The sequence below is a fragment of the Mobula birostris genome, chromosome 19 (genome assembly GCF_030028105.1).
Source record: "Mobula birostris isolate sMobBir1 chromosome 19, sMobBir1.hap1, whole genome shotgun sequence".
Classification (NCBI taxonomy): domain Eukaryota; kingdom Metazoa; phylum Chordata; class Chondrichthyes; order Myliobatiformes; family Myliobatidae; genus Mobula; species Mobula birostris.
The window spans coordinates 18,681,783-18,697,289 of record NC_092388.1 but is presented as its reverse complement, the minus strand read 5'-3'; positions in this window follow the sequence as shown (position 1 = coordinate 18,697,289).

Here is a 15,507-nt window from a genome sequence, read left to right as displayed (position 1 = left end):
TTCAAAGAATGTTTAAATTATACACCATGAGATTTGTCTGCTAAAAGGCAGCCATAAAGCAAGAAACTCAAATAACCCAATTTTAAAAATGACTAAAAGCCACTATGCAGAGAAAGCCAGCTGCTGCTGTCTATTCAAGAAAGAGGAGATGCGTGACTGAGAACAGGATTGTGTGTGTTGGATCACTGGTCAGAAAACTGTAGTTAATCATGATTATGCACATGATCTTAATGTCAAGGTCAGAGGTGGATAGGCCTGTCAGACAGAGGTATAGGTGGACCTGCCTGGTGAATATTTGAGGACAATCACAGCTTGGCAGAAATGAGAGCCGAGTGCAGGGTGAGCTGCCTCAATGACTATTGCCCATTTCCACTCACATTTGCTGCGATGAGGTGCTTTGAGAGGTTGGTCATGGCTAGAACCAACTCCTGCCAAAGTGAGGACTGGGATCCCTGCAATTTTCCTATTGCTACAATAGGTCTACAGTGGATGCAATCTCACTGACTCTCCACCTGGCCTGGAATCACCTGGACAATAGTAACACCTACATCAGGCTGCTGTTTATTGATAACAGCTCAGCGTCCAACAGAATTGTATCCTCAGTTCTAAGCAACAAGTTCCAAAACCTGGGCCTCTGTACCTTCCTCTGCAAATGGATCCTTGACTTCCTCACTGGGAGCCCACAGTCTGTGCGCTCCTCCTCGCTGACAGTCAACACTGGTGCACCTCAAGTATGCGTGCTTAGCCCACTGCTCTACCCTCTCTACATCCATGATTGCGTGGCTAGGCACAGCTCAAACACCATCTATAAGTCTACCAATGACAAAATTATTATTGGCAGAGATTCAGATGGTGATGAGGGGGTGTACAGGCACAAGGTAGATCAGCTGGTTGAGTGGTGTCACAACAAAACCTTGCACTCAACATCAGCAAGACCAAGGAATTGATTCTGGACTTCAAGAAAGGGAAGTTGAGGGAACACACATCAGTCCTCATCAAGGGATCAGCAGTGGAAAGGGCAAGCAGTTTCAAGTTTGTGGGTATTAGCATCTCTGAAGATCTATCCTGGGCCCAACATATTGATGCAATTACAAAGATGACACAACAGCAGCTATATTTCATTAGAAATTTGAGGATACTTGGTATGTCACTAAAGACATTCTCAAATTTCTATGGATGTGCTCTGGAGAGCATACTAACTGGTTGCATCACTGTCTAGTATGAAGCAGCCACTGCACAGGATTGGAAAGAGCTGCGGAAAGTTGTAAATTCGGTCAGCTCCATCATAGGCACTGGCCTCCTCAGCATTGAGGACACCTTCAAAAGCTGATGTCTCAGAAAGGCGCCGTCCATCACTAAGGACCCCATTGCCCAAGACATGCCTTTTTCTCATTGCTAACATCAAGGAGCCTGAAGACACACATGCAATGTTTCAGGAACATCTTCTTCCCCTCCACCATCAGAATTCTGAATGAAAATTGAATCCATAACCACTACCTCACTATTTTTTTCTTCTTTTGTTTTTACACCACTTATTTAATTTATTTTTTATATATACAGTGGATACCAGTTATTTGGAACTTGTACATTTTGGCCCATTTTCGCGACTGCCCCAATTAGCTGAGGTTTCATGGAAATAGTTAAAAAGTTATAAAAAAGACAAACTAGTATTTAACTGAGTAAATAAAATACATGTCCAAAACTACTATCGTACTACAACACAGTGTATTAGTTCCTAATAGCTAATCCAATGTACGCTGCAGTGTTCTTTTGATTGACCGTAAATGAACAAAATCAGCTCAGATACCTAGTGCAGATAATGGACTGGCTTCAATCAATGTTTTTGACAATTGCATTCTCCAAATCTTCACTTTTATTGTAACATTCAAGATTATTTTCCATACCTTCAAATTCTTCATCATTCCTAACTTGTTGAAGTAGTGAAATCATTTCATTTTCACTCTCAGCCGTTTCTAGCAACTTCAAGCCTGAAGGCTCGAAGCTGCAGTGAACAAAACGGTTCCGAATTGTCTTACTGCTTATTACTTGCCAACTACCAGTGACAGAAATCGCTGCTTTTTGAAAACAACCATATACAAGTGATGCTATTTTAAAACTCTTCGTTCTAAGCTTGGTACAGTGTTTAATAGCCACACGATGCGCACATGACTGATGCTAGTTAAAAACTGATCGGTAATAGTCACCTGTCCCAATTAAGAGGCATAATGTGCCAAATTATCAAAGGGAATCCTGGCTATTTTGTTGATTTATTTTTGTTCTTTAAGAATTGTCCCAGATAAGTGACTGCCCAGATTTACTGATAGCTCAATGAACCAGAATCTACTGTCCTTTTTTATTGTAATTTATCATTTTTTTATTATTATGTATTGCAATGTACTGCTGCTGCAAAACAACAAATTTAACCACATATGCCAGTGATACTAAACCTGATTCTGATTCTGCTATTAATCCTAATACAATTGGTCTGATTTCTGTGTCATTTTCAGATCAGCTTATGTCATTTCCAGGCACTGATACTTTTGGAGAATTGTTGAGGGCATCAGAGTAAGTTTTCCAAAGAGTGACACTGTTGGATCCTTACCCCAGTAATAATGAACACTAAAACTGATGAAATATTTTTACAGAAAACTTTGGTTCCAAATTTTGTTGTCTCATGTTTCTACTTTATGAATTGTCCACTCTTAAAAGTATTTAATTGGCTTAGAAATTTTTGTGACATCCTGCAATTGGTGAAAGCACCACATTAGAAAATCTTGAAGGGTCTTGATTATGGTTCTCAGTTGACTGTTTATTCCCCTATATAGATGCTGCCTGACCTGTTGAGTTCCTCCAGCATTTTGTGTGTGAGCAGCTCTGGATTTCCAGCGACTGCAGGATCTCTTGTGTTGATAAGATTTTTAAAATTCATTTTTGTTGCCAGATGTTGTTAAAGAAAGTAAATGGAACTGGAATGGAAATTACAACAAGTGCAATGTGAACATCAATTATAATATAAGAAAAGGTATAGACTGTGGCAATACTGTATTCTTCCCACCATAATCCTGCAATTCCTTTACCCATATAAAGGCATCCGTTCATCTTGCGAGACCATGGATCTGCGCCTGGAAAGTCTTCACTCTCCAGGGCGCAGGCCTGTGCAAGGTTGTATGGAAGACCAGCAGTTGCCCATGCTGCAAGTCTCCCCTCTCCACGACACCAATGTTGTCCAAGGGAAGGGCATTAGGACCCATACAGCTTGCAACTGGTGTAGTCGCAGAGCAATGTGTGATTAAGTGCCTTGCTCAAGGACACAACACGTTGCCTCGGCTGGGGCTCGAACTCATGACCTTCAGGTCGCTAGTCCAGTGCCTTAACCACTTGGCCACGTGCCCATGGAGACACAAGAAACTGCAGATGCTGGAAATCTGAACGGCATACAAAGCAGCTGGAGGAATTCAACAGATCAGACAGCATTTACAGAGGGAAATATGCAGTCAATGTTTTGGGTTGAGACTCTTCATCAGCCCTGGAGCTGATGGGTGGAAGTGAAAAAAAAGGGCTGAAGAAGATGGAATATGATAGGAGAGGTCAGTGAACCATGGATTAAAGGGAAGGTAGTGAGGAGTGGAATCAGAGTGAGGAACAGGTAGGTGATGGGCAGATGAAGAAAGCAGGTGAGGGGAAAAATGCAGGGCTGAGGCTGGTGGGATAAAGGAAAAAGGCGGAAGGGATGTGTCTACCAGAAGTTAGAGAGATCAATCTTCATGCTATCGAGTTGGAGACTACCGATGCAGAATAAGAGATTCCATTCCCATGTCTATCCACGGCCTCCTCTACTGTAAAGATGAAGCCACAGTCAGGTTGGAGGAACAACACCTTATATTTCGTCTGGGTAGCCTCCAACCCGATGGCATGAACTTTGACTTCTCAAACTTCCACTAATGCCCCACCTCCCCCTCGTACCCCATCCATTATTTATTTATATACACACATTCTTTTTCTCTCTCTCCTTTTTCTCCCTCTGTCCCTCTCACTATACCCCTTGCCCATCCTCTGGGCTTTTCCCCCCCTCCCCCTTTTCTTTCTCCCTGGGCCTCCTGTCCCATGATCCTCTCATATCCCTTTTGCCAATCACCTGTCCAGTTCTTGGCTCCATCCCTCCCCCTCCTGTCTTCTCCTATCATTTCGGATCTCCCCCTCCCCCTCCCACTTTCAAATCTCTTACTAGCTCTTCTTTCAGTTAGTCCTGACGAAGGGTCTCAGCCCGAAACGTCGACTGTACCTCTTCCTAGAGATGCTGCCTGGCCTGCTGCATTCACCAGCAACTTTTGTGTGCTGCCAGAATAAGAGATGTTGTTTTGAAACTAAAACTAACTTGCAATCACACAAGAATTAAGTGATCCAAATAATATTGCAAGGGGTTTGGTTTCAGTAGAATAAGGGCATTGGTCTCTCAGTATAATGAGGTGTTGTTCCTCCAATCTGGATCTACCCTCAATTTGGCATTGAAAGAAAAAACTGTGAACAGGCATGTTCATATGGGAATGGGAAGTGTAATCAGAATGGATGGCCACTGGGAGATCCTAGCTGGTACAGTAGATAGAATGAAGATGATCAACGTGGCAATGCCCCAATCTTCAATAAATGACACTAATAGACTCACATGTGAGGGACTGGATTAATTTATTAATCAAAGTATTGAGTATAAGAGCTGGAATGTTGTGATGAGGTTGTATAAGGCATTGGTGAGGCCGGATCTCGAGTATTGTTTTCAGTTTTGGTCACCAAATTACAGGAAGAATATAAATAAGGTTGAAAGAGTGCAGAGAAGGTTTACAAGGATGTTGCCGGGACTTGAGAAACTCAGTTACAGAGAAAGGTTGAATAGGTTAGGACTTTATTCCCTGGAGCGTAGAAGAATGAGGGGAGATTTGATAGAGGTATATAAAATTATGATAGGTATAGATAGAGTGAATGCAAGCAGGCTTTTTCCACTGAGGCAAGGGGAGAAAAAAAAACCAGAGGACATGGTTTAAGGGTGAGGGGGAAAAAGTCTAAAGGGAACATTAGGGGGGGCTTCTTCACACAGAGAGTGGTGGGAGTATGGAATGAGCTGCCAGACGAGGTGGTAAATGCGGATTCTTTTTTAACATTTAAGATACATGGATGGGAGGTGTATGGAGGGATATGGTCCGTGTGCAGGTCAGTGGGACTAGGCAGAAAATGGTTCGGCACAGCCAAGAAGGGCCAAAAGACCTGTTTCTGTGCTGTAGTTTCTATGGTCCTATGGTTCTACCTCATGTAGAAGGACTGTTTAGGGCCCTGAGTGTAAATGAGGGAAGAGGTTAGCAGCAGGTGCGGCACTTAGTGTGGTTGCAGGGATAAGTGCCTGGAGGGGGAAATTGGTGTTGATGATGAGTGAACAAGGGAGTCATGGAGAGCACACTCTCTGTGGAAAGCAGAGGGGGAGGGAGAAGATATGCCTGGTGGTGGGAGCCTGTTGGAGATGGCAGAAGCTGCGGAGAATGATATGTTGGATGTGAAGGCTTGTGGGGTGGTGGGTGATGATTAAGGGAAGTCTTTCCCTGTTATGTTTGGGGGTAATGGAGTGAGGGTAGACGTGCAGGAAATAAATGAGATGTAGGTGAGGGCTGCATTGTCAACAATGAGGTGGGAGGCCCATTTTATTTTCGATAAAGGAGGAGATCTCATGTTGAGGACTTTAGATTCTTAGGCACAATCCTAGATGTTCAGGGAGTAGAAAATCTGACAGATTCACACTCGCCTGAGTGAAGAAACTTCTCCTTATTTCAGTGCGAGTTGTTTTATTCCTTATCCAGAGAAATTGGCCCCTTGTTTTGGATTCCCCAACAAGGGCAATTTGAACAATTGATAGATGTTTGGTATTTTAAAGAGGCCATCTCTCATTCCTCTAAACACCTGATAGTGAAGGCTCATTCTATTAAGCTTCTTCTCTTAAAAGGGGCCTGTCAATCCAAAAATCAATTTTCTGTACCTAAGGAAGATTTAAGGTAAGGATACCTTTCCTTAGATAAAGAGATTAAAATTGTAGTTTTTTTCCTTAGATATGGTCTTACAAAGCCCTGTATACATATACAATAAAAGGCCCTTATTATACTGAACCCAAAACCCTTGCAACGTTATTTGCATCACTTATTTCTTGTGTGATTGCAAATTCATTTTAGTTTCAAAACAAAAAAAACTTCCCAATACCTCTGAATACCAATAATACCACTTAAAACAAAAATGGCTTATCTGGTTTTCCCTATCAGCATAAAAATTCACATGATTCCATATCGTATTCTAATTTCTAATCACACTTTATTTTAGTTAACATCACACTTTATCGATTGCTTGCTCAATAAAATGTGGTCTCTCTTACCCAAAGTTTTCTTTCCCCCACTTATTTAAATATTTATACTAGTGAAGTGAGGGACTAATTGGTAAGGATCATATAATTTTGCTCACTCTCCAACTATTTAAGCACCTCGATCTGCTCAGAGATTAGATTTAGATAATTCACTTGTGCATAAATTTGACTTTAAATCTATCCCGTTGAACCCATGAACACTCCCGCACTACTTTTTTTTCTCATTTTGCACTAATTTATTTATTGAGATACTTTACTTTATTACTTTATTGTCGCCAAACAATTGATACTAGAGCGTACAATCATCACAGCGATATTTGATTCTGCACTTCATGCTCCCTGGAGTATAAATCGATAGTAAATATACTAAAAATTTAAATTATAGATCATAAATAGAAAATAGAAAAGGGAAAGTAAGGTAGTGCAAAAAAAAGACCGAGAGGCAGATCCGGATATTTGGAGGGTACGACCCAGTTCCGGGTCAGGATCCGTTCAGCAGTCTTATCACAGTTGGAAAGAAGCTGTTCCCAAATCTGGCCGTACGAGTCTTCAAGCTCCTGAGCCTTCTCCCGGAGGGAAAAGGGATGAAAAGTGTGTTGGCTGGGTGGGTTGTGTTCTTGATTATCCTGGCAGCACTGCTCCAACAGCGTGCAGTGTAAAGAGAGTCCAAGAACGGAAGATTGGTTTGTGTGATGTGCTGGGCTGTGTTCATGATCTTCTGCAGCTTCTTTCGGTCTGGGACAGAACAACTTCCATACCAGGTTGTGATGCACCCTAGAAGAATGCTTTCTATGGTGCACCTATAAAAATTAGTGAGGGTTTTAGGGACAGGCCAGATTTCTTTAGCTTTCTCAGGAAGTAAAGGCACTGGTGGGCCTTCTTGGCAATGGACGCTGCTTGGTTGGACCAAGTCAGGTCATTTCTGATATTGACCCTGAGGATACAGCATGGAATAGGCCGTTCCTGCCATTCAAGCCACTCCACCCAGCAAACCCCTCATTTAATCCGAGCCTAATCATGGGGTAAAACATCACATGACCAATTAACCTACCAACCAGTACACCTTTGGACTGTGGGAGGAAACCGGATCATCCAGAGGAAATCCATGCAGTCAGAGGGAGAACGCCTTACAGGCAGTGGTGGGAATTGAACCCTGCAATGTAAAGCATTGTGCTAACCATCATGCTGCTGTGCCATCCTTAAACTTCCTACTGTAATTTACGGTTTTAATTATTATGTTTGCAATGTACTGATGCAACATAACAACAAATTTCATGACAAAAAACAGTGATATTAAACCTGATTCTGATTCTATATATATTACAAGTGATAAGATGACCCATCAATCCTTTGGTCCATAAAGGCAGTGGGAGAGACAATGGAATTACAAATGAACCAGATTTCTGCCTTAAGATTTGGATAAAGCTGTGTGATTAGATTTCTACTATTCCAGAAGCCTGTTAATGGAAATTGCTGGTGAGATGTCCTTTTTATCCCATTATTCCTATTAAGGAGACACCATTGAAAGCTTGTGTATTGATTCCAACTGGCAATATCATGCCTTTTAGTACCAGAGAACTGAAGTCATTACACCATCATTAACAAGATTTGATTAGCTGCTAACCAACATATATAAAGCCCAATAGCAATGGATCTATTTTGAGCAAAATCAACTCAATTAATCATGTTAGCTCTCCTTTGTTTATCACCAGCCACAGCACTGTGTTGGCTGTATAGGGACAAATATCTGACTTCTGTTTTTGTTGAAGTGCTTACATCAGCAGATCTGGAAGAAAAGGGGACAAATCAGCAGCGCGTTTAGCACAATGGATGTTGCAGAAGCTGGAAATCTTGGGCAGTGCACACAAAGTTCTGGCAGAATTCAGCAAGTCAGGCAGCCTCTGTGGAGGAGAACAAACAGTCGTCGCTTCAGGCCAAGGCATGTCCTGATGGAGGGTCTCAGCCCAAGCTGTCAACTGTTTATTCCTCTCCATAGATACTGCCTGACTTGCTGAGTTCCTTTAGCATTTTGTGTGTGCAGTAAAGTTAAACTATTATGGTACAGTTTTAACTTAGACTAGTAGACTGTAAGGCATATGACATAGGAGCAGTATGGAGCCTTTTGGCCCATTGAGTCTACTCTGAGGTAAGCTGCAGCCAGGACAAGCCAAGTCAACAAGCCAGCTCCTTAATAGAAGAAGGGTCTTGGACCGATACATCGACTGTTTATTCATTTCCATCAATGCTGCCTGACCTGCTGAGTTCCTCCAGCATTTTGTGTGTGTTCCTTTGGATTTTTAGCATCTGTAGAATTTCTCATGTTTATCCTTACCAGAGACTGGGAGGGATTTCAACTCTCAATTCTCAATTCAATGTTGAAAAGATCTGCATTCATGTAACACCTCATACAACTTCAGCTACCATCACCAGTGAGTCCTAGGGTTAAAGGACTGTAAAGGCCTTAAAAGGCAGCAGCAAGTTTTGGCAGCAAAAAAGAGCTTTGACCAGAGGCCAATCCGGACATCGGAGGTTTGGAGAGCAGGGAACTTTAATCAGGTCCACTGCCTGAGAATAATAGGCAAAAGTGGGTCATGGCAGCGATAAAGTGCTTCAACCAGCAACCAGCTGGCATTTGGGTTTGATTAGTAAGAGCAAACTAAAGGAAGGCAGGGGCAAGTGCAGCTGCCATTGTCTGAGTGGACACAGTCAGAGGGGTGATCTTGAGGCTTTAGCTCTTTGAGACACCAGCAAAGAAAAGAAAAGCTCATGTTTTTTCCTTCTCTTCTTTATAGCTGCTTAGCTGGGACAGTGGAGGTGCCAGGCAGAATAGCGAAACGCTTCTCTTGTGGGATGTGGGGTGCAACAAAATAGCAGATGAATTGATTTTGCATTAGTCTTCACTGTGGAAGACACTAGTGGTATGGTGGAAGTTCCAGGTGTCAGGAGGCATGAAGTGCAGTTACCATATCTGGAGAGAACGTTATTGGGAAACTGAAAGATCTGAAGGTAGGTAAGTCACCTGGACCAGATTGTGTACACCCCAGAGTTCTGAACGAAGTGGCTGAAGAGGTAGTGGAGTCATTAGTAATGATCTTTCAATAGTAACTAGATTCTGGAATGGTTCAGGTGGAATGGAAAATTACAGGTGTTACTTCACTCTTCAAGAAGGAAGAGAGGCAGAAGAAATTATAGGCCAGTTACTCTGACCTCAGTGGTTGGGAAGATGTTAGAGTCACTTATTATTGATAAGGTCTCCGGGTACTTGAAGGCACATGATAAAATAGGCTGTAGTCAGCATGGTTTCCTCAAGGGAAAACGTTCTCTGACATATCTGTTGGAATTCTTTGAAGAAGTAACAAGCAGGGTAGACAAAGGGAATCGGTTGATGTTGTGTGCTTGGATTTTTAGAAGGCCTTTGACAAGGTGCTACACATGAGGTTGCTTAACAAGCTACAAGCCCATGGTGTTAGAGGGAAGATTCTAGCATTGATAAAACAGTGGCTGATTGGCAGGAAGCAACGAGAGGGAATAAAGGGAGCTTTTTCTGACTGTCTGCCGGTGACTAGTGGTGTTCCAATGTTTTTATGTTGTATGTCAATGATTTGGATGATGGAATTGATGGCTTTGTTGCAAAGTTTGTAGATGATATGAAGATAGGTGGAGGGACAGGTAATTCTGAGGAAGTTGAGAGGCTACAGGAGGGCTTTGATAGATTAAGAAAATAGGCAAAGAAATGGCAGATGGAATACAGAGTTGGGAAGAGTATAGTCATGCACTTTGGTAGAAGAAATGGAAGGATTGTCTGTTTTCTAAATACAGAGAAAATACAAAAACTGAGGTGCAAAGGGATTTGGGAGTTCTTGTACAGGATTGCCTAAAGGTTAATTTTCAGGTTGACTCTGTGGTGAGCAAGGCAAATGCAATGTTAGCGTTCATTTCAAGAGGACTAGAATATAAAAGCAAGGATGTAATGTTGAAACTTTATAAAGCGTGGGTGAGGCCTCACTTGCAATATTGTGAGCAGGTTTGGGCCCCTTATCTTAGAAAGGATGTGCTGAAACTGGACAGGGTTCAAAGAAAGTTCGTGAAAACAATTCCAGGATTAAATGGCTTGTCATATGAAGAGTGCTTGATGTCTCTAGGCCTGTATTCACTAGAATTCAGAAGAATGAGGGTTGACCTCATTGAAACCAATCAAATGGTGAAAGGCCTTGATAGAGTGGATGTGGAGAGGATGTTTCCTATGGTGCGAGAGTCTAAGACCAGAGGACACAGCCTCAGAATAGAGGGGTATCCTTTTAGAATAGAGATCAGGAGGAATTTCTTTGGCCAGAGAGTGAAGAATCTGTGGAATTCTTTGCCACAGGCAGCTGTGGGGGCCAAGTATTTATATATATATGTTTAAGGCAGAGGTTGTGAGATTCTTGATTGGTCAGGGCATGAAGGGACTTGGGGGAGAAGGCAGGAGATTGGGGCTGAGCGGAAAATCGGATTAGCCGTGATGAAATGGTGGAGATGGGCCAAATGGTCTAATTCTGCTCCTATATCTTATGGGGGTGTGTGTGGTGGGGGGGGGGCACAGGAAAAGGGTTCGCTTTGTTGTTAATGTTTCTGCTTGTGTTGTTCTGCTGAACACTGTGGGCGTACCATGTTGATAACAGAATGTGTGGTGACACTTGTGGGCTGCCCCCAGCACACCCTTGCTTGTGTTGGTTGCTAATGCAAACGAGGCGTTTCAATGTGCATGTGATAAGTGAATCAGATTTATCTACAATGATAGCAATGAACCTGAAATCTGAAATATGTGTTGTTATGCGGTAAACCAACTAGCTAAAACAATAATTAAAACAACAGCAAAGTAAACCCCAAAATATGGAGTCACCCACGGCAGGCAAAGCCAGAGTTTAGACCATTTGGTTGGTTACAGCAGCAGTTACCTCATCTGATGTGTTGAAACACAATAAGGGGGGAATCATTTATTATAATATTTAAAACAACACAAAAAGCTGAGAATGTGACACAATTTTAAAAAAAAGTACCACCACAGGTAGCTCCAAATAGATAAGTCCACTGTATTAGAAATCTATATTTTTAAAAAAATCTGAAAATGCTGATTATGTCTAGAAGAACAGTTTTAAAACTAAGGCAGTAAAAGATTTAAGCTTCATAATCTCCAGAAATTCCATCACAAAGTCATTGATGGGAAACCATTTCCCTCCAGCACTGAAAATAAAGTCTAAGAAAGTCAGCACTGTAAGATTATCACTTGTCTTGGTTATGACTATTGACTTATTTTTTATTGAGCTGCAGTCACTATTTTAAAGTAGTGAAGAAGATTTAAACTTCTAATACCCCACCTCCCCCTCGTACCCCATCCGTTATTTATTTATATACACACATTCTTTTTCTCTCTCTCTTTTTCTCCCTCTGTCACTCTCACTATACCCCTTGCCCATCCTCTGGGTTTTCCCCCCTTCCCCCTTTTCTTTCTCCCTAGGCCTCCTGTCCCATGATCCTCTCATATCCCTTTTGCCAATCAACTGTCCAGCTCTTGGCTCCATCCCTCCCCCTCCTGTCTTCTCCTATCATTTCGGATCTCCCCCTCCCCCCCCACTTTCAAATCTCTTACTAGCTCTTCTTTCAGTTAGTCCTGACGAAGGGTCTCGGCCCGAAACGTTGTCTGTACTTCTTCCTAGAGGTGCTGCCTGGCCTGCTGCGTTCACCAGCAACTTTGATGTGTGTCACTATTTTAATTTTTTTTAAGTGAAACAGCGAGGAGTCTTCTGGACCCTCAAGCCATGGTGACCTAGCAACCCCATTATCTTATCATGGGGCAATTTACAATGACCAATGAACTTACTGTGTATGTCTTTGGACCATGGGAGGAAACCGGAGCACCCAGAGAAAACCCATGCTTTCCATGGGAAGGACGTACGGAGAATCCCTACAAAGGATGCCAAAATTGAACTCTGGAACACCCTGAGCTGGAATAGTGTCCTGCTAACCACTACGGGTGAAATGCTTTTTTGAATCCCATAGTACTACTAGTTCAGAAATCATTGTGGAATTTTGCTTGTCCCCTTTAAAATCAAAACATATCACTTAACAACGTTTCCATTGAAAGGAGTAAAATATTCACTTTGATCTGGGAATTAGTGACTTTTCACTGATCCCCTTTAACAGGTTTATTATTTGGTGCATTCATTATAAAAGAGGTATAGGCCTGTATGTCTTTGACCATGCCACTGGATATTCACTAGTTACCCAGTTCCCAATCTGTCTTATCAAAGAAAGAAATTCTGCCTTTCCTTTAAGGGTCATTGGATGTATTTGAGGCAGAGGTTTCTTGGTTCTTGGTTAATCAGGGTGTGAAAGGTTACGTGGAAAAGGCTAGAGAATGGGGAATGGATCAGCCATGATGAATGGGTATAGCAGATTCAGTGGGCCAAATGGCCTACTTTTGCTTCTATGTCTTATGGTCTTAATAATTCCTTTGGGATACAACCAAGAGGAGAAGCATTGGAAATTCTCATTTCCTATTGGTCTACACTTTTACACATGATGCAGAAAGATGTCAAAAAGATACAAGCTAGGAGGATGATACAAATGGACCTGAGGTAGGTGGATATCAGGAGGTGGGAGTGCGAGAGGGGAGTCCTTGTAGATGCAGCCCATACCCACCTTAAAAAAGGATTTTTTTTCCTCATATGAAGTTCAGGGTGGTCTGTGTGTGATCTTCAGTTCTCGGTTCCCCAGTCTCAACTCCTTTCCTCCTATGTATGCTGCTCGACTCGCTGAGTTCCTCCAGCACATTGTTTGTTGCTGAACAGATGGGTAGTTGAATTAATTGAACTATGGCATGCTTTAGTACATTTATTTATTGTAAAATACTGTAAGATGATGTTACTTTAGGATTCACAATGCAAATCTTAAATAACAGATAAGAACATGAATGAGTGGGAAGGTATTTCTTTCGGTGATTCATAAATTCAGAGACAAATAGGAGCGAGATTGAAAATCTGGCTGAATGGTGCCATAACAATTACCTCTTACTCAATGTCCGCAAGACCAAGGAGATGTTTATTGACTTCAGGAGGAAGAAACCAGAGGTCCAACAGCCAGCCCTTATCGGAGGATCATAAGTGGAGAGGGTCAGCAACTTTTAAATTTCTTGCTATTATTATTTTGGAGGACTTATCCAAGACCTAACACGTAAGTGCAACTACAAAGAAAGCATGGCAACACCTCTACTTCCTTAGGAGTTTGCAAAGATCCAGTATGACATCTAAAACTTTGACAGATTTATACAGATGTGTAGTGGCGAGTATATTGACTGACTGATTCACTGCCTGGTATGGAAACACCAATGCTCTTGAATGGAAAATCCGACAAAAAATAATGTATACGGCTCACAAGCTTTCCCCATCATTGGGCACATCTACAGAAAATGTTGTGGCAGGAAAGCAAAATCCTTCACAAGAGACCCCAACCACCCAGGCCATGCTCTCTTCTCACTGCTGCCATCAGAAATGAAGGTACAGGAGCCTCATGACTCACACCACCAGGTTCAGGAACAGTTATTACCCCTCAACCATCAGGCATTTGAACCAAAGGGGATGACTTCAGCTTCACATTTCCCATCATTGAAATATCCTCACGACCTCTGAACTTACTCAAGGACTCTTCATCTCATATTAGACCATAAGACATAAGAGCAGAATAAGGCCATTCAGCCATTGAGTTTGCTCTATCATTCTATCATGGCTGATCCCAGATCCCACTCAACCCCATACACCTGCCTTCTCGCCATATCCTTTGATGCCCTGACTGATCAAGAAACTATCAACTTCCACCTTAAATGTACCTACAGAGTTGGCCTCCAACACAGGCTGTGGCAGAGCGTTCCGCAGATTCACTACTCTGGCCAAAAAAATTCCTCCTTACCTCTGTTTTAAAAGGTCGCCCCTTAATTTTGAGGCTGTGCCCTCTAGTTCTGGATACCCCCACCAGAGGAAACATCCTCTCCACATCTGCCATATCTAGTCCTTTCAACATTCGGTAGGTTTCAATGAGATCTCCCCTGAATTCTCCTAAATTCCAGTGAGTTCAGGGCCCAAAGCTACCAAAAACGTCTCATATGTTAACCCCTTCATTCCTGGAACCATCCTCGTGACTCTCCTCTGAACTGTCTCCAATGACAACACATCCTTTCCAAGATATGGGGCCCAAAACTGTTGACAGTACTCCTAGTGCAGCCTGACTAGTGTCTTATAAAGGCTCAGCATTATCTCCTTGTTATCTGAATAGGTTCTCGATATTTATTATTATTATTTTTCTTTTTGTATTTGAACAGATTGTTGTCTTTTGCACACTGGTTGAATACACAAGTAGGTGCGGTTTTTCATTGATTCCATTTTGGCTATTATTTGATTCTGGATTTATTGAGTACACTCACAAGAAAATGAATCTGATGGTTGTATATGGTGACATATTTGTACTTTGATAATAGGGATGCTCACTATTAGATGGGGGCTTTCAGTTCACTTTGACCATACAGGAACAAGACAGAGGATTATTTCCATCATCATTAAATAATAAACTGAAATAAATTATTGTTCTAAAATAAAAATGGAACTGGGCATCGGAACAGTGACATCTGAAGAATCAGCCCGTAACACAGAACAAAAGAATGTTATGATTGAAGCAATGACTAGTAAATAGATAGAAAAGAGTTTTAGGCTGATTTAAGTTGGATGGCTTTTATTTTCCAAAAGACTGTGGAATGCACAGAAATATGGCGATGATGAGAATTATTTTTTACTTTGGAAGTACTTACCATATCTTATCTTCCCAAAACCAGAAGTGTGTGATGATCAGGGTAGTAGATATCTCAACCAACCCTTTAGCAACAAACCAGTACAGTCTACAACTCAAGGAGGACATGGTAGAACACAACACTGTTTGCAATTATTTTCAAAATTTTACATAGCAAATGAAGTCAGCTAAATAAAGCCAAAAAAGGTTTGAATGATTGGCCATCTTGACCCAGTATTCTTTCGAGAACAAATCTGGGAGAAGTCACCTCTGCAAAAGGACATAATTCTTATTTCTGCTGC